Source organism: Sturnus vulgaris, chromosome 15 (genome assembly GCF_052056855.1).
Source record: "Sturnus vulgaris isolate bStuVul1 chromosome 15, bStuVul1.hap1, whole genome shotgun sequence".
NCBI lineage: Eukaryota > Metazoa > Chordata > Aves > Passeriformes > Sturnidae > Sturnus > Sturnus vulgaris.
Window position 1 is genome coordinate 7676718 of NC_142257.1, and position 23050 is coordinate 7699767.

Here is a 23050-nt window from a genome sequence, read left to right on the forward strand (position 1 = left end):
TGGGTGTTTGGGGAACAAACCAGGTGAGGAAGTTAAAGCTTTAATGTACGCATGCATTACTCCCTCAAGAGTTCAGAAATGTTCTCTTCTGCACTCATTTAAGGCCACAGATGACCTCTAGCTTTAAATCTGAAGGTTCAGCCACTTAGTTCCTCCAAGCAGCTACTTTTATTTTTTATAGGCTTTGGATTTTTTTTCTTTCCGTATTTCAACCTGCCTGTTCACAAGACATTAGCTTGGAGTTGGACCAGATCTCTTCTGGAGACAGCCAGAATCAGCAAAACCTATCCAAAATACTGGTTGCCTCGAGGTGGCTTTTACACTCCAAACTATAGACAGAATGTCAGAAACTTCGAGTAGAAAATATTTCATTTGGTGACAAGTGAAACAGGGACATGAGAAAAAAGTGATCACATCATTATGAGCACTCTGAATCTCCATTTTTCTGTTTATTTATGTAGGCTCTTACAAAACCTCCAAAAACACTGTCAGGGCATCTTCCTATAACCATAGGTGTGCTGTTTAGCATCTGTCATGAGGGACTCAGTGTGTCTCTGCATCTCTTCTCAGCTGTGCTACAAATGGGATTTGCTTTGGCTGTTCAGGAAGTCAGCCTGGAGAATACACAGCTGGTAGTTAGGATGGGAGATAGGGGGGTTGTGATGCTCTTTAGTTCCCAAAGAAAGTAATTCTGATGTCTGAGGCCAGCATCTTCCTGTTTATCACAAACATCAAACTTTGCCTTGGACTTAAGCCCTTTACTGGTGCAATGCAAGTGAAAGCACAGGTAAATGAGAAAGGAAAATGGCTGTAGTTTGTGAGCTTGGCAAAATGAGATCTTGAACTGCACAAGGCAACATGGAAATAAGCCCTATATTTTATCCATTCAGAACTGGAAAGAGCTGGCTAGCAAGAGTGAAAACATACAGATGTCTTAGTAAACTGTGATGGAGGTGACAATGGTAACTTCATAACTAAGCCAAAACTGGTGTTACTTGCACCTTCTGCCAGACTCTGAGGTGTGCCAGTTAAACCAGTTCTGTTGCCCTTTGGTTGACACCCACATATATTATAATTACTCCCACATAACTATAAAACTGGCTCATTTTACCTGAGCAAGAGTATTTTCTGTATGAAGAGCCAGAAGAGGAGGATATATCTAGAAAGACAAGAAATGGTGATAAGGAAGTGTTGACTGAAGGAGTCTGCACCTCCTTTAAATTTCACTCTCTGCTGAAGCCAGGGTGTTTATTCCTACTGTAACATACACCATGTTATATCTTTCCACTGACCACTATGTGCTATCCAGGGTATGAATTAAATCTTCTTTGTGTTGGAGGAGTTTATCTGGGAAAATGGGAGAGCAGCAGACTTCAGAGGGTTAGGAGGTTACCAGGACAAGGGGGGCATGCTCCCATTCTGCTGAGAGGGAGTCCTCTTTCAAGGAGATTGGTCACTATTCACTAACAGCTCCTGAAATAAAGAATATTTATAAATTTTTGCAATCCCTTTACTGAACAAGGTCAAAAGGGTGCTGCTTTCACTTCAGCCTGTTTCTTGCACTACATAAACACCTGCAGGTTATGTCAGGCAGGACTCAACTGCTCTGTGAGGAAATGCTGCAGGATTTCAACACAGGCCTGGACTGCCTGGGAAGAAAAGCTCATTGAGTACAGGCTTTGGGAAAGTTTGTAGCAAATGCCATTGGCAGGGTTTGTCTATGAGTTATGTAAATTGGAGTACATAGAAAGGAGGATTATCAAACTGGCAAAGCAATGCCATCACCAGGCTGTGACCCAAGGCTGAACCATTGCAGGGAGGCTGGGCTGAGGTGGGGATGCAAAATTTGATTCTATTAAGGAGTTTCTGATGTCCACACCAATTGATTTGCATGATATCTACGAGTGTCTAATCCTCTCCTGCTTATTTATATTTTCCCCTGCTCTGGAGAATATCCTCCCTGAGCTTTTTCTTTAATGTAACAAAAGGAGGTTTCATCACTGGCCAGATATGTGACCATACAACTTGGAGAGGTGTTGCTGCTTTTACAGCTCTATTATTTGACAGCGTGTGATGTTTCCACACTTAACTGGAGAGCTTGTCAAATGCCTCATTGCCCTCCTGAAAATCGCCTTTCTTCTGAGCAGTGGTGACAAATGACCATCACAGGGCCCACAGAGCAAGAGGGGAACTGTAAAACTCGGTAGAAATTAATTTCCTGAAGCAACAGACTAAACCCCACATTAGCACAACCCAGTACATCTCAGCCAGCATTTCTGCCTCCCTGTGGGAGCAGTTGAAGTGTGTCCCCTGTGCTGATCTTGGAGCTGGTTTTCTTGGCTTTAGTAGCTCACTGAAAGGACATGGCATGTCCATCTCAGAGGTGCCTCTTCCAAATCCTTCCTCCAGGACTGAGCAAACAAGAAACACCCCAATCCCATTTTCCCTTTAAAAAGCAGGGATGAACAAGAAACAGAACCACCCAGTCTAAGGGACTGGGAAAGTTTTGTCCCCACTCTTGTTACTGGCCCAAGCTGGTGTTTCTAGCACGTCCTTGCCCTTGTCCTTTCCTTGGAAAGGGCCATGAATTGGCAGGAGACATTCTGGGAGCTGAGGAGATTGATGTGAGGGAGGAACACAGGATATCTTTGTGTCCTCATGGATAAGTCACCCCTGGACTTTACCTGAGGTAACTCCCCTAATGCCATTTGTGGTCAGGCTCATTATTATTACCACGGCTGCCTTTAAGAAGAAGGCACTGGTACACTCCTGAGTAAAGGAAAATTGGGGTAAGGAACATTAAAAAGGTGCTTTTCCTGCCCAGAGCACAGTGCTGAGGGGCAGTCTCTGGGGGACTATCCCATGGCTGTCCCCTCTGCCTGGGGGCCAGGAGAAGACCCCTGACCTGTGACAGCCCCTTGGGCAGGGTTAGATGCCCTGTCGTGCCCTTGTCCCCCACTGTGCTTTCAGCAGCCCCTGAGCAGGGCTGGCTGGGCTGTGCCAGCAGCTCTTGCCACGAGGCAAACATAACAAGCGAAATACCTAGTTAAAACACTTTTAAAAAGTAATTTTGTTTCCTGTGGTGTGTAGCCTGTTGTGCATGGAGGGACTTCTACTGCAGGGTCTAATCTTCTGCTGCTCCTGGCACTCATCTGGATTTTGGGGGTGTTTCTCTCATGCCTTGGCTACAGGTACCACTGTGCCTGCTTTGTTGTGCTTCACTTGCACCCATATAACCCTCTCCAGACTGCCCCTGAGTGAGAAGATGGCTCAATTTATTGTCTGGTAATATTAGGTCTCTCAGCCATATTGCAAATAAACCTCAGAGAGAAATCAATATATCCCACCCTTAGCACATTGATTTACACCACCTTTCCGATGATGGCTCTTGTAACAAATGCAAAAGGGCTTTTAAAGACTTATCTGAATGCAAATGCCTTCCATGTGCAACACACAGCAGTGTGGGGTGGTGAGGAATGTGTGGTCCTGAAACAACTTGCACAGGGTCACACAGGCTCATGGAGGGTTGACTTCTGTGCATGTGAGTGCATGTTTGAGAGATGCAGCCCAGTTTGGGAACAAGCAGTAAAACAGTGGGATGCTGCCTCAGCATGTGGGCTATAATGGAACTAGGATGGTGACAATACATGATGACAATAAAAGATAAATATATAAATAAAGGCAGCGACAAGGTTTGAACCTTGCAGCACTTTGTGTCAAGAGAAGAGCAGAGCTGAACACAAAGAAGCAGCACATGCCATGCCGTGCTTTTGAGCTGCCTGTATTTTGGTGCCAGGCAGCTGAGTGCCTGAAATTTTTATGTATGAGAGCCTCAGTCAGATGGTTACAATGCCAAAATATTGGCCTTTTAGCTAACAGAGCTGCAGTGAAACTCCCTGCTCTGGGTCAGGCAAGGCAAGGGGAGAGGCTTCAGATGTAGCTGGGATTGATCAGGGGCTGCAGGGGTGGGTCCTGTCGGTATCAGAGCAATGTTCTCACACCCCAATGCCCTTCAATGACCTGAAAGCCACCCAGGGTTGTGTTTCTGCCTCTTTTTTCCATTTGCTGTATAGAAAGTGTAATTTGTGTTATTACCTGTTGTGTGAAATCCAGGCATTGCTTAGTCACGGCAAACCTTTGTGTTAAGCTGCATTTTGGGGAAGTACAGCAGCATCAGTTCCTGATGTCCCCTTTCATATAGCAAAGCACCCACCACATTCACCAGCTGAAGTCACCACTCAGAAGAGTTGTAGGGGCTTCACAAGGTGCTGTTCTGTGCCCTGGCAGAGCAGCATCAGAGTCTCTGTCTGCTTACACAGACAAACATTGGCAGCACAGCCTTGAGAAAATGCTGAATGCAGCTTTTTGCTGGCTAAAAAAGGACTTGGAGCTCTCTCCTGCTGCTGCATTCCCGGGGTGTGAAGTGAAACAAGGCTTTGTACATAATTTGAAAGCAAACAGGATTATGTCAAAGATATCAGACTTTACTATTAATTATTTCTGCAGACTGGAATGACCAATGGGAGTCAGATATTTTAGCCAGCTCCTCTGAGCAGGCAGATAATACCATGAAGTGTTCTTATCTGATGGAAGTGGGCATCACCCCCTGAATGGTACACTGATACACCCCAGCAAAGAAGCTGACAAAAATAAGAAGAAACAAATTCTATTAGAATTGGAGCTGAGCAGCACATGAATTTAAATACCTACTTTCAGTTGGCTACTTGGTATATTAAATACATAATTTTCCTGCTCCATTACTCCATTGCAAAACAATCACTAATGAGGATGGAATTAAGAGCTTGAAAAAAAATGCTTTTAAACATTTTGCAGTTTGACTCAAAGTGGTTCCTTGTCTGAAAGGGTAGATCTGATAGTTCATTGAGCTGCAGGTATTGCTGACATGCACTATACAGTTGCTTTAAAGGTGTCAGCATTTCAGATCTGTTGGGCTGTACATCTGCATTGCTGCAGCCTATGAGTTCCCATTAGGGCAGTTTCCAGTATTTTCCAAGCTTCATCTCCAGTAAAATTGCAGGTGCTTGAGGAAGAAGGCGCAGAGGAGAATAATTTCTTTTGTGTTTATACAGTATCTACTACCTTAGGACTCTAGTCCTAACTGAAGTCTTTGGGTACTGCCACAGTATAAACAATCTTCTAAATGAGAAATAAGTCTTCCAAATGCTGTTTAAGGGCCCTTTAGGGGGCTGTGTAGCATGTCTGAGTCCTACTGTACTAGTTCCCTGGACCAGGGATTTACTGTTGATAATTTCACAGGATGGGTGCTTGGCTCATAGTAAGCTGGGTATCTGGCAGTGTTGTCTTTCTCTTGAAGTCATCAGACTCAACCAGGGGGGCAAAACCTAAACACAAGCCTCACCATCCTTTAGCTCTAAGGCTGTATTGGTTTGTGGGACCTTGTTGGGTCCTCAGATGTCCTTAGAAATGTGACCTGCTGTGGTCTGAGCATCTCTTTGGGTCCAATAGGAGCAGAGGGTTAGGCTAGCTCAGGATCTCGTTCATAGGCAGACTCACCAATGCATTTTAATGCTGTTGCTTCAATACGTAGAATGTTTGTTTCTTGAAGGAAAAAAATCTCTTAGAAACCGGATTTGTAATAGTTCTTTGTAAGTTGGATAAAATTGGCACCATTCACTTGAATGACCCTCTGTGCAAAGATTATTTCACTCACTGAACATCATGATTGCTCATCAATTCACAGAAAAAGCACTGCTCAATCAAGGCACCTCTGCCTGCATGGCAGAGCAGTGCTGCAGCAGTGGTACTTTGCATGGTCAGTGAGCTGTGTTTATGGTGCACACTTGATGTTCCAGCCATAGTCCCATATCATACATAAAACAACATGGATTTTCCCAGCAAGGAGCTCTGCTGTGCACAGATCTTCTGTGCAGCTGCCTCTGTCCCCCAGCTCATCTCTCGGTCCCAGCAACAGCTCAGAAAGTGCAATACTTTAAATAGAATGGTTGTATGTGCATCAGCCCAGACTGATTGTGTTCATAAGCTGCCACTGCTCTGGGCATGTACAAGGACAGGCATGGCATCAAAAAATGGAACAAAAAGCCACAGAGGCTTTTTCCAAACACTTTGGCTGTAACATGGACTTTGGGAAATGCACTTCATAGGACAATGCACGACCTCTGCACTGAGACCCATTTGCATGATTTGTCTCTTCTGTATTCATGAACAGCCCTCTCATTATTACTATTTCTCACATTTATTTTATTTCTAATTACAGTGATTTATTATTGAGTTTTAATTAACTTCTCTTGTCTGGATCCTACCTATATATTTAATTGAGCCTTGCAATCTAGGCTTCACCCTGGTGAAAGTTGTACATGGAAATAGTAGCCACTATTGCCTTGTAGCCACTGGCTTTAAATTAATCTAAGATTAGATTCTGGAATGGAGCAGCTACTGAAGATGATCTCAGCTTTTGTGATACAAAGGAGGTGAATGACTTGTTCAAGGTCTTTTCTGAGCCCTGGTATCCCAACACCAAGTTCATGCTCAGTGCTCCTCAGACTCCCATCCCATGAGTCGAGCGCACTGTGCCTGTGGATACAGCCTGTTGTCCCGGAAGGCTGGCTTTGTGGATGCTGTCTTTCCCCTTCAAGGCACTCAGCAGCTCTAGTGACACCTCAGCTGTGACATTGGAGGGTGCTGGGACCCTGCAGCAGAGCCAGGAGGTGAACAGACTGCTGGCAGTGCTGTGGTGTCAATTCCCTGCACGTTCCAGTCTGAGAGTCCCCTTGCAGTGCAGCCCTGGCTGCAGGGACACGGTGCCATGAGCTAACTTTGATGTGACATCTGACTTTCAGTTTACTGTGACAGTCCCTCAATTTTCTAATAAATTTGGGTCAATGTTGGTCTTTTGTGGGATAATTAAGGTTGATCCATTCTGCAGGGCAAGCAGGAAGAAAATTCATTACTGCACACGGAGGTCAAAGAGGTCCAAGGTGGAGAATATCTGTGATCCAAGCACTGCTGTTTAGTGCTGCATCCAACTGATCAGTGAACTATGTAAATGCTGAACAGGTCAGGCTCTGCATTTTACAAAGTGTCAGAACTTTTGAGGGTTGCTTTGAAAAGTTACCTTGCTGTGCTGCATGCTGCCTAGAGAATAGGAAAATGGGATCTTCAACAATTGTTCATTTTTAATTTATGGCAAGTTCTTATGATCTTTACACTGTACTTGGCCTGCTGAGCATAGTGATTGCCCTGTAAACAAAACACAACACAAATACAACGACAAACATTCTCCAACCCTTCTTGCCTCTTCTCCCCTCATGCTGGGTGCTGTGCAAAGCAATGGCAGAGCAGCGATGGTTTCCAATGACTGCAAACGACCAAGCTGCTTTGTAATAAGATCTATTAGTTGGACTTGGGGGCAGGCAAATTCTGGAGCTAAAATCAAAGCCCATTGAGGCCACTGTTTCACATTCCCTTGGGTGTGGACTTATTTTTTAAGAACAGAAACCCGATCCCAAGCACAGTCTCCATCTTACCTCTACCTGGGCTCCAAGATTCTGGGTAGAATGTTGCCATGACCACCACTGTCCTGCACAGCAGAAAACAGGAGCATCTCACAGCAGAGCTGGGTCCTTTTATGGCACTTCTAAGCTGGAATTCCAACACTGAGAGGAGGAGATTTGCTGTAAATACAGGGCTTTGTTTGCAGAGCTTTGACTTGCAGGACTGTGCTCAAGTCCCATAGCCTGAGCACTCTGCTAGAACAAATTGCTCTGAGAGATCTCAGTGTTTTTCATTTTAGTATGATTGGAGGAATGCCAAGTTCTTTTCATTCACTTGCAGCAAAGAAACTTACCTGACCTCAGGGCTTTACAAAGTGCAATGAGTTAGAATCATCCAGGAATGAGAACTTTCTATGAAGCAAGCTGCATATTCATTTTTACAAGTGGTGCAGGAACAGAATTCCTACTTGTTTCATTAATCACTTTCGTGACAGGCCCTTCACCACTCCTTCCTATCAATGCTAAAGCTGGGAAACATTGTTTTTCACAATGAGAGAGGCAAGAAGTGGATCCCTAATTATGAATACTATTACAGAACAGAAGCAAATCACTCAAGGCTGTTTTAAGTATCATGCAATGGAAATCATCACTCAGGCTCAGACAACACGCATCTGTTACTGATATTAGAATTGTTAATGTGAGTATGTCATGGTTTTCCTTTGTGAAAAGACTGTGCAAATAAAGCAAAAAAAAAAATAATTTCAGAGGATACTTGAAGTTCTGGTTCCTCCAGGCAGAATTCCTCTGGTGGGCCCTGGGCTGTTCACTGTTTGAAAGAATAGAGTGGAGGACTTGCATCCCAGTCTGGGACAGGTATGCTGTGAGTGATGGTCTTGTTATGAAGAACAAGGAATTTCTAATCCTGAGAGAAGGAGGCTGAGCCTCTCACAGGAGAAACAGCTTAGCTTTTAGTGCTTTGTGAAGTGAGAGCTGAAGAGAGAATGTGATTCTTGATTATAAATCAAGAGGAATAGATAGCAGGAAGGAGAAGAACTCTTTTGTTGGCCTATGTATCTGTCAGTTGGCCCAGTGCTTTCCCATTGTATTGATGGATTATTGAAAGATGTTACTTCTTCTAGAAGAATTTGGTTTTCTTCTAGTCTTGGACTATAGCAGCTGTGGTACTTCTATGCTTGGCACTAGAGTGGGAGTGGAACACTTGCAGTCAAGTTGAGATAAATTTAGTTTCAGTGTGAGGAGGATTCCAAATATACGACCTGCTGGGAGCTGGGAAAGGCTCACAGAATTCAGGCAAAGCACCTGAAATAGCCATAAATTGGCTTTTGATTAGTATCTGAAGGATTGCATGACGTGGGAGCATGTGATAGCTGAATTGTGATGGCTCAAAATCCTCTGCAGTCCTAAGGGAATGTGAGCTGAAATAAAGAGAATGTGTAACATCAGTGAAGTGGGGAAAAATCTACATGAGGAACATCAGCAGACTTACTAGCCAATGGTTTCTATTTAATAATTGATAGTAATCCAATCCTTACTCTGTCTTGTACTATTTTACAGTGTTTTCCTGCGTGTATTGAATGTCTGATTTACTAAGGAACTATATGCCTTGGAGTTGTGTAAGAACAATGAATGTATTCATCAGCTCTCATATGAAGCAGCTGTAAGATCTCACTGAGGAGGGCTTCTGCAAAGACAAGCTGGGGGATGAAGGGAAATGTAATAGAATTATACATAAGATTGGCACATCTATCTAATGTGCTACATGGGCTGTGTCATAAGGTTGGTTGTTTTGTTCTCCCCCTGTTCTTAGAACTTAACAAAGCATTTCAGAAATTCAGCATCAATATCTAGGGTAAGACTTTAGCTCCCACTTAGACCCTTCACAAAGCAGCCAGGGTCTCAAATGGAGGGATGTGCTCAGCACTTTCTCCTTGGCTCTGCCGTGGAGAAACTCTGCTCATCACACTCAGCCAAGAGGAACAGGGCATGGATCAGTGCCCTGGTGTTCCAGGCTCCCAGTGCCTGCAGTGAGGGGCTGGCTACAGGCATTTTGGGGAGTTACAGTACAAAGGGTGTGAGTGTTTTGAATTCTGCAGTAGTTTCTTCAATACAATTGGTGTGGGATGGCACAGACCAGGGCAACTTTGCATGAAAAATTTACCAGAGTGAATTGCCAAACTTTTGTCCAGGATAAACAACCAGGGAACATCAGATTGTTTCTATAAGTTAACCTCTGCCAGTGGACTCACTGAAAGTACCAGGAAAAACTCTCATCCTTCCTCTGCACTGCATTGTATCCTTGCTTTGTATTGGTATAAGATGGAGATTTCCTCATCTAGAGCCTTAATGGTTCATTGTGCTATGAAAGACCTCATGCACAGGTTTAACTGAAAGGAGGTTGCAGTGACATGGATGTTGGTCTCTTCTCCCATGTAACAAGTGATAGGACAAGAGGAAACAGCTTTAAGTTGTCCCAGAGAAGGTGTAGATTGGATATTAAGAAAAATTTCTTCACTGAAGGTGTGGTCAGGCACTGGAACAGGATGTTGAGGGAAGTGGTGGAATCCATGTCTCTGGAAGTGTTCAAGAAATGTGTAGATGTAGAGACATGGCTTAGTGGTGTCCTTGGCAGTGCTAGGCTAATGAATGGACTCGATAATCTTGGAGGTCTTTTCCAACCTTAATGATTCTATGATATTATAAAATTGCCTATCTAGATTGTTTTTTGATATTCCACTGGAAGGGGGAGCCCCTGATGGAGGGCTGATAAAATAGGATGGAAGATCTCACTGGGCCTCCCTAGAGGAATGGGCTCAGAAGAACAAGTTAAGACACTTCCCACATCCTGTAGCCTGAATTTGGGGTGCTCTTCCTGACAGCTTGAGCAGGTTTGGATCAACCCTTGCAAATGGGAATGTATTCCCAGAAATTACACAGCAACACTCTCATGAGATGCTACTCTCCAGGACTAGTTAGGAGCCACTGCAAACAACTGAATGCACACAGGATGAGGTTTTACACTGTCCTCAGCTATCATCCCTCTCCTTCTGTAAATGCATCTGAAGGGCATGATTCCCATTTTGAGTACATTATAGAACCAGGTCAGACATGAGGAATTCGGTTTTTTACCTGCCTGCTAACCTGACAGACCACGTAGTTTGATCTTTGTGAAATTATCTGACTAGACATGGCACTCTTCAAAAGAAGAGGATTAGGAACTATTTAGACAAAGGAGAAGACAGGTGTATTAAAACACAGTGATAAAAGTTGCTTACTCTAGATTTACAGGGAAAATTAAATTAAAGAGGAAACTGTTACTTATTTGACAGTGAATGTGGGAATTATTGGGGAAAGTGTTATTTATTTGACTGTGAATGTGGGAATTATTACTAATTGCAAGAGTAATTTCTTGAAAATGATGCTGTAATGATTCTTTCTATTACAAGTGGTAATGCTGTCATTACTACATTACTCAAATCCATGGGGGAAGCTCTGTAGGGTGAGCAGTGACTGAACGTTCCACATTAAAATAACTACACTCAGACTTACATTTAAAATGTGTGATTTATATCTAATGTTCTCTAGATTTCTTAAGGTTCCTCTTCCACAAAGATGCTTCTCTTATCTGCACTGTGGACTGGCTAGTTTGTTCTTTTTATACTAATTAGTTATTCAGGACATGTTTGATGACAATATTCAGAAGTGAAAGAGTTTTAGCATTCACACAATGGTGAAAATCAAGAAATGAACAGCTTATTTCTTATTTATACTGCTGTGTGGAGAAAAAATTGTCAGTCCTATCCGGAGCTTTCCTGGTTTTGCTGCCCCTTTGAGATAGGATTTAAGCATCTCAGTGAAAACATCCTGTGGCAGTGTGAGAAATATGACATAGGTAGGTGCAACAAATGCTACTCCAGGTCTCATCTTGATTCTGTAAGCCCTGGTGAAGTGGGCAGGGCATGTGAAGGATAAAGAAGGGCCCTTCTGATTAGAGTAAAAGAGAGTTAAGAAGTTGGGCTTCCACGCAGCCTCTCTCTGCTAAATGTCTCTCACTGACCCAAGGGTACTCCCAGAATTTCCTAAGGAATGCAGGGCAAGCCTTTCCCCTGGGAAATACTCTTAATGCAGTTCTCCCAGAGGTGAGGAGCCTGCATGATCTGGAATTTTAACCAGTATCTTCTGTACTACTTAAGAGTCAGTTCTTTGGCAGCCAGATGGAGGCACGTGGCTGTTGTGTACAGATACACCTTGGTGTGGCAGAGACCAGGGAACACCTCTGAAATGCAGGAAGAAAAGAAGGTGCTTTCCTCTCCTTGCTTTTTTACTGTGATGCTCCTGGTAGCAGCTGGGAACTGAGCCACTGCTGTGCCCTGCCCTTGGCTTGGCTCTCAGTGGAAGGTTGTGCTGACCTAAGTATTAAATGCCATTGTAGGAACAGGTCTGAAGGAGAGTTTTATTCTGGCTTCTCTGTGCCAAAAAAAGGGGAAGGAAGCACCAAAAACAATTTTTGGTTAAGTTAACTGGATGGAAATTAGGTAGTCATAGAAAAACACAACCCACTTCAACTAGAAGGTGAAGGAGCTGTGGGAGATGGACTCTCCTGCTTTGGAAGCACTTGCTCTGCTTCTCCACAAGGTCCTGAGCAGGGGCTGCTGGCTGGGACTGCTGAGGGGTGGTGGCTGGCCCAGTGTGGGCCCTGAGGGCTTCTCCCTGATCTCACTGCTCTTCACTTCAGTGATGAACTTATTTCCTTACTGAGCTTGTCCCAGTTAACTATAGTTGGGGACTTGTCAGGATCCTCCTCTGGCAGTGAAATGTTAGTCTTTGCTCTTCAAACATATTCTCCTTTGTTAAAGTGTTCAGAACGTGTTTTCTTTTCAAGTGTAATTTTGAACACATTAATGATATTGGCAATTACTCAAAGGAAAACATGTAATCAATGAATGCTTGCTAGTCTGTGGGGTGATAAATTTTAGAAATACAGTCTGTGCTTGCCTGGAATTTATTGCTTCAGGCAAGGTGATGGCTGCAGCAGTGCCATTTCCAAAGACTGCGCTGTGCATTTATTTTCTCATTAGGATCTAGTTTCTATTGTATATTTTGAACAAAGGTAACCTTGGAGTAGGAACACATTCCTTTCTGTCAGGAAGAACTTGTGATGCTGTTTCAAAGGTGCATGCATGATTGAGCAGCAATACATCACAAGAAGCTCTGCAAAGAAGATAATTCTCCATGGGCTGTAGTTGAAGAAAATAAAAGAAAAATCCATTTTTTCAGATTACCATACTTTGTGGGGAGGGAGGGTTAATTTATGTGTGTTGTGACAAGCTCTCTCAGATGGTGAGTAGACTGTTTGTCAACTCATAACTATCATTCTCCAAAATAGCAAAGATTCATTGATTTGCATTTTAGTCGGTTTTGATAAAAATCTATATTCCTTTTTAAAGGAAGGAAGGAAGCTGTTGACAGTGAAAATTCTTTAAAAAGCAAAAATTCAGAGGGATTTTTGCAGTTCAGGAGAGGAATTTGAAACAGTGACTCTAAACTTGAACTGCAGCATCCACTTAGATAAACCCCTTGGTATACTGCTGTCATTTAATGCCCGTGATGCAGACAGAGCTGGAAGTTCACAGGAGCTGCATTTCTGAGGATGGGGAGGAAGATGTGGTGGGGAAGTGAGGAAGGGCAGTCCTGTGGCAAAGCACTGAGCCGTGCCCTGGAGGAAGAGGAGGCTCATGGTGGAGGGAGAGTGTTTGTGACCAAGAACATCAAATGTCTGTGGGAATCCTGGAAATGGCCGCTCAGGGTCTCCTGTTCTGGAAGAACCTGCATGCCAGCAACATCTCAGAAACATTAGACCCAGCCCAAGAAGGTAACTAGGAGTGGTCCTTTCTGTAGCTTGGACCAGAGCTGGGATAATAATCATTGCCCAGCACAGGAAAGACCCATTCACATCCCCCAGAAACCACAGGGCATAGTTAGAACAGGAAAAACGCTGGCAGCAGAGCCAGGTATCGACCAGGATGCTAATCCCAGTCCTCTCATTTTACAAAATACAAGCTGAGACCTTTAACAACTCTGCTTAACCTCAGTCTTGTCTGCTCCAGCAGAAATGTGCCCCCACATCTGAGGTGAGCACTGATGCAGGGGAGTGGCTTCTGCTAAAATCCCACCGTGGGCTGGGATTTGGGAAGTCCATCCGTGCAGGGGCAGCTGCCTCGAATGCTGCCAGGATTTTGACTTAATGTGCCCCTGGAGCAGCTCCCAGTGCCACCAGCACTCTGGGTACACCCTCAGGGATGAGCTGAGCTGTCCCAGGAAAGCAGAAGCACAGATAATGAGCTGTGGAAGGAAAGTGGTGTTCCTTCAGGCTGCTGTTGTGGGTGGGTTTTATCACAGCTGAGCTGGCTCTGTGTGGGGCTGAGCACAAACAAACTGCTCAGGCTCTTCCCACTCCAAAGAGAGAGCAGTGCCCAGGAATTCCAGAGATACTAAAGGGCTGCACCAGCCACAGCAGCTGCATTTGGGCTTTCAGCTCTCAGTTCCAGAGAGCTGTGGTGTTGGCCCTTGCTCTTGTGTATTTGTGATGATGGGGATGGAACTGACACCCTGGAGTTTCTTGTTTTCAGGATTTTTCTGTGATGGCAAGTTTGAATCCTCAGCTTTCCTAGGACACCAGGGTCCCAGGAACTTTCTTCAAGGCAAAATGGAGCTGGTCAGTCCTGTGCCAGATTGATCCTAAAGGTGAAACCTCCATCAGAGGAGGGAGGGGTTTAAGGATAAACTTCTGGTGAGAGGCACTGTGTAATCACAACATGGGAACACAGCTCTTGGCTCGAGGAGCTTTAGCTCTGCAGTCAGCTACAGCTGTGCTGGCTCAAAAGATCACATTAAATCTATGCCTGTTCCTATTCATAAAACTTGATGGGTTTTGAACATAACAAACTTTAATGTGTTTGAAAGCTCCTTAAGTTGGTAGTAATGATGAAACACAAAGAATCATCCAAATTTCTTCTGTTTACTTCTATAGTATAAACAGCTTTATTCAGTAGTTCCTGCATGGGGTATTCAAGATTTTCAACTGACAACAGAAATCCACATATGGCTCAGAAAAGTGTTGGCATCCTCTTGTGTGAAGTTTGTTAAAATTTTATGATAGACATCTTGTTATTTAAAAAATCCTTTTCCTTTCAAACAAATTTATTCTGTGGTTTAAAAACTATGTTTTAAAAGCTAATTGGACATGGCCAAGGTTATAATTAGATTTATACTCATGCAGAGTAGTCTCCTAGGACTATTTTGTAACTCTATATCTGAAATTGAAGTTTGTCAGGGTGTCAAAATTTATTTTAAAAAAATTGTCATCTGCTGTAAGTGACAACTGCAGTTGTACCAGGAATGTCTCAGTATCAAAGGCAGAGATAATCTCAGATAGGGGGGATCTGCCATTTTTTACTATCTACCTTGTGAAGTTGTTTTCCTCCCTTCTCTCCTGGAGGTGATGCTGATGGCCAAAGCTGTCCTGCTGGTGGCTTCTGTAGGATTAAAAGGTTAAGCCAACATGAGGTCATTCACTGAAGGCTGATTCATAGATGTTAACAAGTACATTCAGTAATCATATTATTTTTCCCAAAGCAATCACATCTTTAAGAGGAGCAGAAAATAATTTATTTAGGACATAAGAATCTTCACAAGCAGCCTAAATTTATTTATTTTTTTTAAATGGAAATTTAAATTCTCTCTTTCTCTTACACAGAGAAGTGTGCCTTTGAAACATTTCATGGCTGAGAGGTGTCTGGGCTCTCTTAGAAAAGCACAAGTGTTTTATTCAACTCACCCTGGCCTTGTAACTGCCTTTCCCACCTAATACCATAACTTTGTTAGTTCTCTCTTTGTGCTTTTACCTGCTGTTATCACACGTCAGAGATCTGTTCCAGGTCCTGGCTGGGCACAGGGAGTGTTCCAGGTCCTGGCTGAGCACAGGGAGTGTTCCAGGTCCTGGCTGGGCACAAGGCTGCTCCAGTGGGTTCTCTGTGGAGAAGTTCTGCCCTCATTGTGACTCTGCTTTGCTGTGGCAGGTGCTGTGTGCAGGGGTACCTGGGGGAGAGGATCAGCTTACCTGTGCTTTGCCTCCTCTCCCTCCTGATTACTACAGGAAGCAGCAGCTTTTGCAGTGTAAATGAGAGGCTGCTGCCAACAAGTTCCTCCTGATTCCATAGTGCAAATCCTGCATATTAAAGAACCTGCTCCTCGTTACACACACTATCATTTAGCACAATGAGGTACCAACAAAATACAGGTATCCCTTTGCTAGCAGCTACACATTTGGGTAGTCAGAACTCGTCTCTGTCCTGAAGAACTTGCAGCTGGAGCTTGTGCTCCAAGACTCACAGGGAACTTCTTGAATGGGGAATTTTCCAATTGTCAAACCTGAGTGGTTTTGTGGAAATGACCTGACTTCCCAGACCTCTGACAGAGCATATCCATGTCTCAATGGCACTGTTTCCTGCTTTCCTAGAAGCCCCAGGTCTTCCAAAATCCCATACAAATGGAATAAACGATAAAGGCTTTCAATTTCATTAAAAGACTGGGGGTCTTGGACAAAAATTATCCTGGAAATTTTTGTTGTTGTTTTTTGTTTTGTTTGTTTAAGTCTTGTTTTCTGGTAAACTCTATTTATCACCTAATAGAAAAGGTGGAGGAAATGTGCCTTTGAGAACAAACCAATTAAATTACTCCCCCAGGGTCTCACATGTACTCCAGAAGCAGGATTGAACTTACAGCTCCTGAGTATTAGAAGGGCCTTAACTGCAGAATGATCTCAGTCTTATGTGAACGTAATCTCAGCTATATGTTGGCTGACTTAAAACTCTAAAAATAAAAGCAAAGCTCTAGCTCAAAAATGAAATGAAATGCTGGAATCCCTTCAGTACTAGTGAAATAATATTAACCATTCAAAGAGAAATGTTGCTGTTGTAGAGGATCAGCCTTTTAAAAAGTGTTTTCAAAGGACAAATGTTTATATTCAATAACCAGACTGCAGGGAATCATCTCTGGGAAAGCTGCTTTGAGTCTTTACCCATAATTTGCTAATGAATTTCATCTTAAGTGCAGTTAAAATGTAAGAGTTTGACTAGGGATGGGATTGAAAATAATAATTTTTCTTCTTCCTGTTTTCTCTCTAGGCACTTGTTAAGAAATATTTGAACGCAACGAAGTGTTAAGAGACTGAGAGCTTGTTAAAATAGCAGAGGGGCAGCTGTTGGAGGGGAGGCAAAGAAAAAAGTAAGGAATGCATCTGAAGAATCTTTCTTTCCAAGGAAGATTAAAAGCACTTCATTTTAAGGAAAAATAAATGTCCTTTCATATCTTCCTGTTACACACTTTAAAATCAAATGAGGCAGAAAATTTGTTTGGCTGCTTCTGTGAGCATCAGTCTTTTATGTCTGCATTGGGACACTGGACCTGGTGTGCACATGCCCAGGTTAATTGCACTGGTAATGGTCTCATGCAGCAACTGGATCCAAAAGTGAATGGATATTTAGGAATAATGGATGTACTCATAGTAACTGGGATTGGCTAAAACCAGGATAAAGTGCTCAAATATCTAAATTGCAGTGGGTGATGCATTCAATTTTGATAAGGACATTTTGCATTAAAAAGGCTTCTCTATCCTCAATAATTAATCAATTTCTATATTTATTGCTCAATAGCCATCACTCAGCTCTGGTTAGGCATCTTCAGAGATGGCTTCTCCCAGTGCTTCTGCATTCCCTGCAGCCTTCCCAAATGGTGTAACCAATGGGATCAGATCAGCTTTAACGATGAGGGACAAACCCAGCAGCTCTAAAGCAGAGAAGTGTCTCTGTGCTGGTGTTTGCTGGCCTGGCCAGGGCTGAGTTCAGGCTGTGTGTGACTGTCAGAGCAGCCAGCCAGGCTCTGCAGGGCACAGGATGAGTGAGGGCAGCTGTAAGAGCCTGGAGCTGACAACACCAAGGTGGTGGCTGTGATCCCCACATGGATTCACTGAGCAGTTGGACTTGATGATCCTTGTGGGTCCCTTCCAACCCAGAGCATTCTGTGGGAGGGATCTGTGGTAAGAAAGCTGCAGTTGGATTATCACAGATCTGTGGGGCTGAGCACAGGCAGCAGCTGCAATTGTTCACTGCAAGTCCTCTCAAATAAGAACCAGTTCATGTTTGTCTACCAAGACTGGCACAAGGGCAAGTGCCTGGGATGTCTCTGTTTGCCACATACTAAAGGAAGGAGCAGGTTCTCTGTGAGTCCAACCCACTGGTGCCAAACAGGAAAGGACTGCTTGGCCTGTACCCTGTTCACTTCTGCTCTCTTCACCTTTGCTGGGCTGGATCTGGTTCTTTTTGGACCCTGCCTGGAGCTGAATCTTTTTGTTAATCCAACTAAAAATTAACCTCCTCCCCCCACCAAAAAAAAAAAAAAAAAAAAAAAAAAAAAAAAAAAAAAAAAAAAAAGGAAAAAAATAGTGGTCTTTGTTTTGGTTTTTAGTTTGTTTGGTTTGGCTTGGTTTGGTTTTGGCAGAATTGCCCCAGAGTTGGCTCAGCACAGGTTCCATTAAATTCAGAGCAGCAGGAAGGCAGGAAGCAGGACCTCTGCCTTCAGAGCTGCTCTCTCAGCTGTTGGTTCCTGCACTGGGAGTAGACTTAACAAAGAAGAGTTGTTAAGTGAAGTGTCTTAATTTTTGTGAGGTTTTTACAAATTAACAGGACAATCTGTGGAGTAGATATCCTGCCCTGGGAGCAGAACTGAGCTGACTCTCTGGAAAGGTGGCAATACACCTTTGCTTTTGAAAAACTGTGCTGATACGTGTGCAATGTCAGCTTGTTTCATGGTTTACAGGCACAGATATTGAAGCAATTCAATTAGATTGCATGTGATTAAAGACACTTTTGCTGTTAATCAGTGTGGATTAGGAGGATAGGTTTAAGTGTTTGAAGGGAGAACTAAAAATATGGAAGGGGATTTATTAATATTTGAAGTGCAGACTGTCATTCATTCAGCTGTAAGGCTTTGGGATCCCAAGAAGCCCCTGTTTCACTTCCCAACAGCATACAGATGGGAAAGTCTGTTGACACACGCATCATATTCTGTGGGAGACTTAGTGGGAATGTTTGCCCTGGACTTTTAGTATTATTCATATATAGTTCTTATTTAGATTGGATTTTAAGCAAGAAATCTGCCTCCATTCTAGTCTAGTTTGCATTTCAGGGTTTACTTGTACATGTGCTAGTACATGTAGGTTGAGCTAATGCCATTGAAGCCCTGAGTGGGATGTGGGGATGGGTTGGACTGAGCTGAGCTCCTGTCCCAGCCCAGCTGGTGTGAGCACACAGGTACAGACCACCAAACTGGGCTGGGCCAGCCCATTGCTCTGACCCTGTCACACCAGGGAGTCAAAGGAGACATCTGACAACGACTTTGTAACCAGACCCTCAAATTAAGGTACCTGAACTCTGAAACTCTGCAAACCCCCCAGAATTGCTTGGCTGATATGCACCTTGCTAGGCAGAGATATAGATATCCAGGCAACTAAAGAATATTCTGGCATGCATTTGTGTTGCTGACTTTGAAAACTATAGTGGTATATTTTAGGGACTGAATTAAGCCATTTAAATCATCCAGCCTGACTTCTGACATCAGAGTTTTTCCTTACTTTCTAATTGAGAAAAAATGTATCTTTTAGCTATAGGGACCAGTCTGTCACATCCCCCAGGAGGGCTGTTGAACTACAAAATTTCCTTAGTCTTAGAAGTGCATTTTGTTGTGCTGATGCCTTTCAGTCAAGTAGGCAAGTCCATAAAACTGGCTTTGATGTTCAGCCTAACGTTCTAAATTGAGCCTGGACATTGAAAACTTTGCCGAGAAGGGCACAGAGGTGACCTGGCTTAAAATTTGGCTTGTCTTCACCTTAAAAAAAAATAAAAACCCAAAACCTAAAAACCCAAACCAGACAAACAAAAAGTCCCAAGCAAAGGAAAAACACACACAAAAATTACTGCCATCTAGTTTACACATGATCACAGCCAGTCCCTGTATGTTTGCTGTAGATTTGCTAACACAAGGGGATCAGAACTACTGCTACTACTTTTCTGGTTGAGCAATAAAATAATCCACATTGGGATATGAGTAGTAATTTTCTGCTACTACTTTTCTGGTTGAGCAACCAAATAATCCACACTGGTGTATGGGCAAGTACTTTTCAGCACACAACTGAAAATGGCTTTATCAAAATCCTCAATTAAAACAAACCCTCCCCTAGCCTCAAATATGAAATCCTATTCATTGGCAAAACTCGTTAGCTTGTCAGTTTGTTAAGTATTCCCAGGACTAAACTCACACTGCCAAAAAGGATAACGCAAAACACAGAGTTTTAACACAGCCATAAGAGGGATGGAAGCTCTTCTTTCTCCTGCTAATGTATTTCCAGCACTGTTTTGCATCCTTATAACTCTGGGGAGCACAGTCTGCAGAGTACACGATTAAACATTATCACTGTGATTTCAGAGCCATCCTGTTACACCAAGTAATAACTCATTTTCCACCACTGTGCACACCAATATTGCTGTCAGGGCTGAGAGCCTGACCCTGGCACTGGCACTGCAGAGGAAGGGAAGCCATAAACCAGCAATAATCACTGTGAGCACTTTTACATTGGTGAAGCCAAACAGCCCATGGACCAGAACTGCAGGCCTGCCATAGGCTTGGCAGGCTGTGCAAAATAAGCTGTTCTGTTACTCCAAGGCATTTTGGTTAATGGTTGTAGTTTTCTGTGGGTTTATAAGACAGTCTTATGTTTTCCTGGAGGCACCATTTTCGTTTTTAGGGCAAATCATGACCAGTGTTGGATTTGTCTGTTTAATGAGATCGCTCCAGGTAGAAGTTGCTCTCTGTTAATTAAAACATTCACTTGAACCCAGACCTGAAGTACTGTTTGGAAGTAGGAGAGCAGCAGCTGCTGGGTGTGGATGTGAGAGGAAGGCTGAGGTTGGTCGGAAGGTGCAGCTTTGGGGCAGAAAGAAGTACAAGAATCTTTACTCTTTAAATCCCTGCTCTTTCAGTCTCCCTGTTGGGCCACCTCACATGCAATGAAATGATGGCTGAGATGTCAATTGATAGAGTATTACAAGGGGCTCTTGCTGCTTATAATCCCTAGACACAAAACTGGAGACCTAGTCCCCATTTCCCAAACAGGCAGGAATGTTTTCATTACTATGTTAATTCAATCTCTCCTAGAATAGTGATACTTTAATTGCTCCTCTGTTTTCCTCAGACATAATCCAATTCCCTTTGGCCTCCTAGTTTATCCACACATTAATTGGGTTATTGCCTTGTAAAACAGAAGGGCAAATATATAGCTTAAATTTTATGACAGACAGTTAATAAGCACGACTGAGATTTTTAAAGTGCCCTAATGCAATTACATGCCAGGCTCCCAGGAATTTCAGTGGGATCTGGGTGCCTTCTTGCATTACACTTCTTGGAAATTCCCATCCCAGATATGTAAGGATTGCTATTTCTTTACTGTACATTGAATATTTCAGAGATTCTCCTTTTCAACCTGAATTCTTGATCCTACAGTTTTTAATCCTGTAAATCTGCTTTTGATTTAATCTAGTAAAATTCCTTTTGATTTCCTTGATTAAGGATTGTGGGGTCAAAGCTTTTGAAGTACTGCTGAAGGCTTTGAAGTATAAAAGAGGCAGACCCAGGGCTTGGGGACTGGTAAAGGGACACCCAGGTTCTCACACTCAGGACTGCAGTCTCTGTCAAAGGTGACTCCACCCAAGCTTGTGGCTGCAGGACTAATGTCCATCCCCTGAAATGTGAGGGAGCTGCTGGACAGCCTTGTTCAGCAAACACAGAAAGCTCTGAAGCTTTCCCATCTCCCCACACCACCCTGCTGTGGAAAGGAGCTTACTCTGTCACAGCCAGGTCTGAGCTGGTTATCCAACCAGCAGCTGACTCTGAACCCCTCCTGTCTCGTGGGCACTTTTGTCCTGTGAACTTCTATTAACTGTGTCAAGAACCACTGGACCAGGATAGCAGCAGTGAAAATTATTAGAAAAAACAGAGACTGTCAAGGATGGCCTTAATTCATTTTGACTTGAACAGCACAGTGGAACACCAGGACTGAGCACACTGTGAAGATCTTCCCCCCCGTGGCTGTTTCAAGCACCACTTGCAGCAGCAGGATCAGAAATAACCTTCACTCAAAATCAAACACATTCTGTGACTCCTTCAACTGGCTGTGCTGGGAGGCAACAGGCTGCAGCAGAAGGGGAGATGGCTGCTGCAGCCTCCCATGAGTTCCTGGTGACACCAAAGAGCAAAGAGCCACCATTGTGACAAAGCCTTCATCAAGGAAAAGCCTGGGCTCTTTAGTGTCACTGACCTGGAGTTTGAATCAAACAGCATAAAAGGCAATAGGTAATGATCAAAGGGTGAATACTAATGATAAGAACATTAATTAATGGAGTATCTACCATGCCCTACCCACAGCACACTTGTGGAGTGGCAGTGATCAATTTTCTTCAAGCTGGAAAGGGAGAAATAAGAATTGCCGAAGCAATACACGCTTTGGCCTCTCTAGTCCTTTAAAATATGGAGTGAATAAAACTGACAGGGGTTGTTTTGCTTTGACTGGTTTTTAGATAGAAACACTTTCCATCCAATCTTACACAGTGTAGGTGTTATAATGGCCAGGGAAAACCGGATATTTCATAGAGCATTACAGGAATTGCTAAAAATCAAAACTAGAAATAAGTCAATAGGTTGCAAGTAGTGGGAAAGAGCTGGAGGCAGGTGCTCCTTCAGATCAAGCAGGGACTGAAGACCAAGGGCTGAGCTGAGCTGGAACCTCTGATTCCTGGTGAATTCAAAGCAAGATGTGTTTTGGCCAAAAATTCCTTTCTTTATTGGAATCTTTCTTGTTTAAAGTAATTTATGGATTTAGGATCAGTCTCAAGTAACTTTCACTGACATGTGAACTGGGGGTTTTCAGGAAGTGCCATGTTCCTAACTTCAATGGCCAGAGGGATAATGAACACCCTGGTTCCCTTGGGTGTGTCATGGAGCTAGGCACAATGTTTGCTTTTGCTTCTGACTCTTCCATGAGGAAAGTCAGCCCCATTTCTGGCTGGACCTCCAAGTGCCTGTTGATAAAAAATTACTTGTATCTGGAAAGTGTGCCATGTAAGAATATAGACAAGTGCTATCCTAGGGGGCTGGCCAAAGTCTCTGGAGGGGCTGGATTCTCCATCAGTTACAGACAAATTCACAATATTTTAAAGATACAGCTGTCCAAACAAGCTGAGCCCTTTATGGTGGAGTGTTTCTGATCTGTTACATTCTGTTGGCTGTGACTGTCATAAATATCATCTTAAAATCTACAAACAAATCTTGTGCTGTGTCTTTCATTTCCAGGAAACACGTTTAATTTAAATGGAAAAAGTCTGGGTAATTAAGGCAAGCAAAATGCTGTAGCCAGGAATGTGCCATCCAGC

At 43.3% G+C, this 23050-nt stretch overlaps 1 long non-coding RNA gene across 1 annotated transcript in view; it reads right to left on the reverse strand.

The window, feature by feature from the left end:
- LOC148221972 (uncharacterized) overlaps window positions 1-7677 on the reverse strand; it is a 32983-nt gene extending 25306 nt beyond the window's left edge. Inside the window, exon 1 of the long non-coding RNA XR_015807063.1 lies at window positions 7527-7677. This is a non-coding gene — a long non-coding RNA (uncharacterized LOC148221972). The remainder of the gene's footprint in view (window positions 1-7526) is intronic.
- Window positions 7678-23050: the final 15373 nt, after the last annotated feature.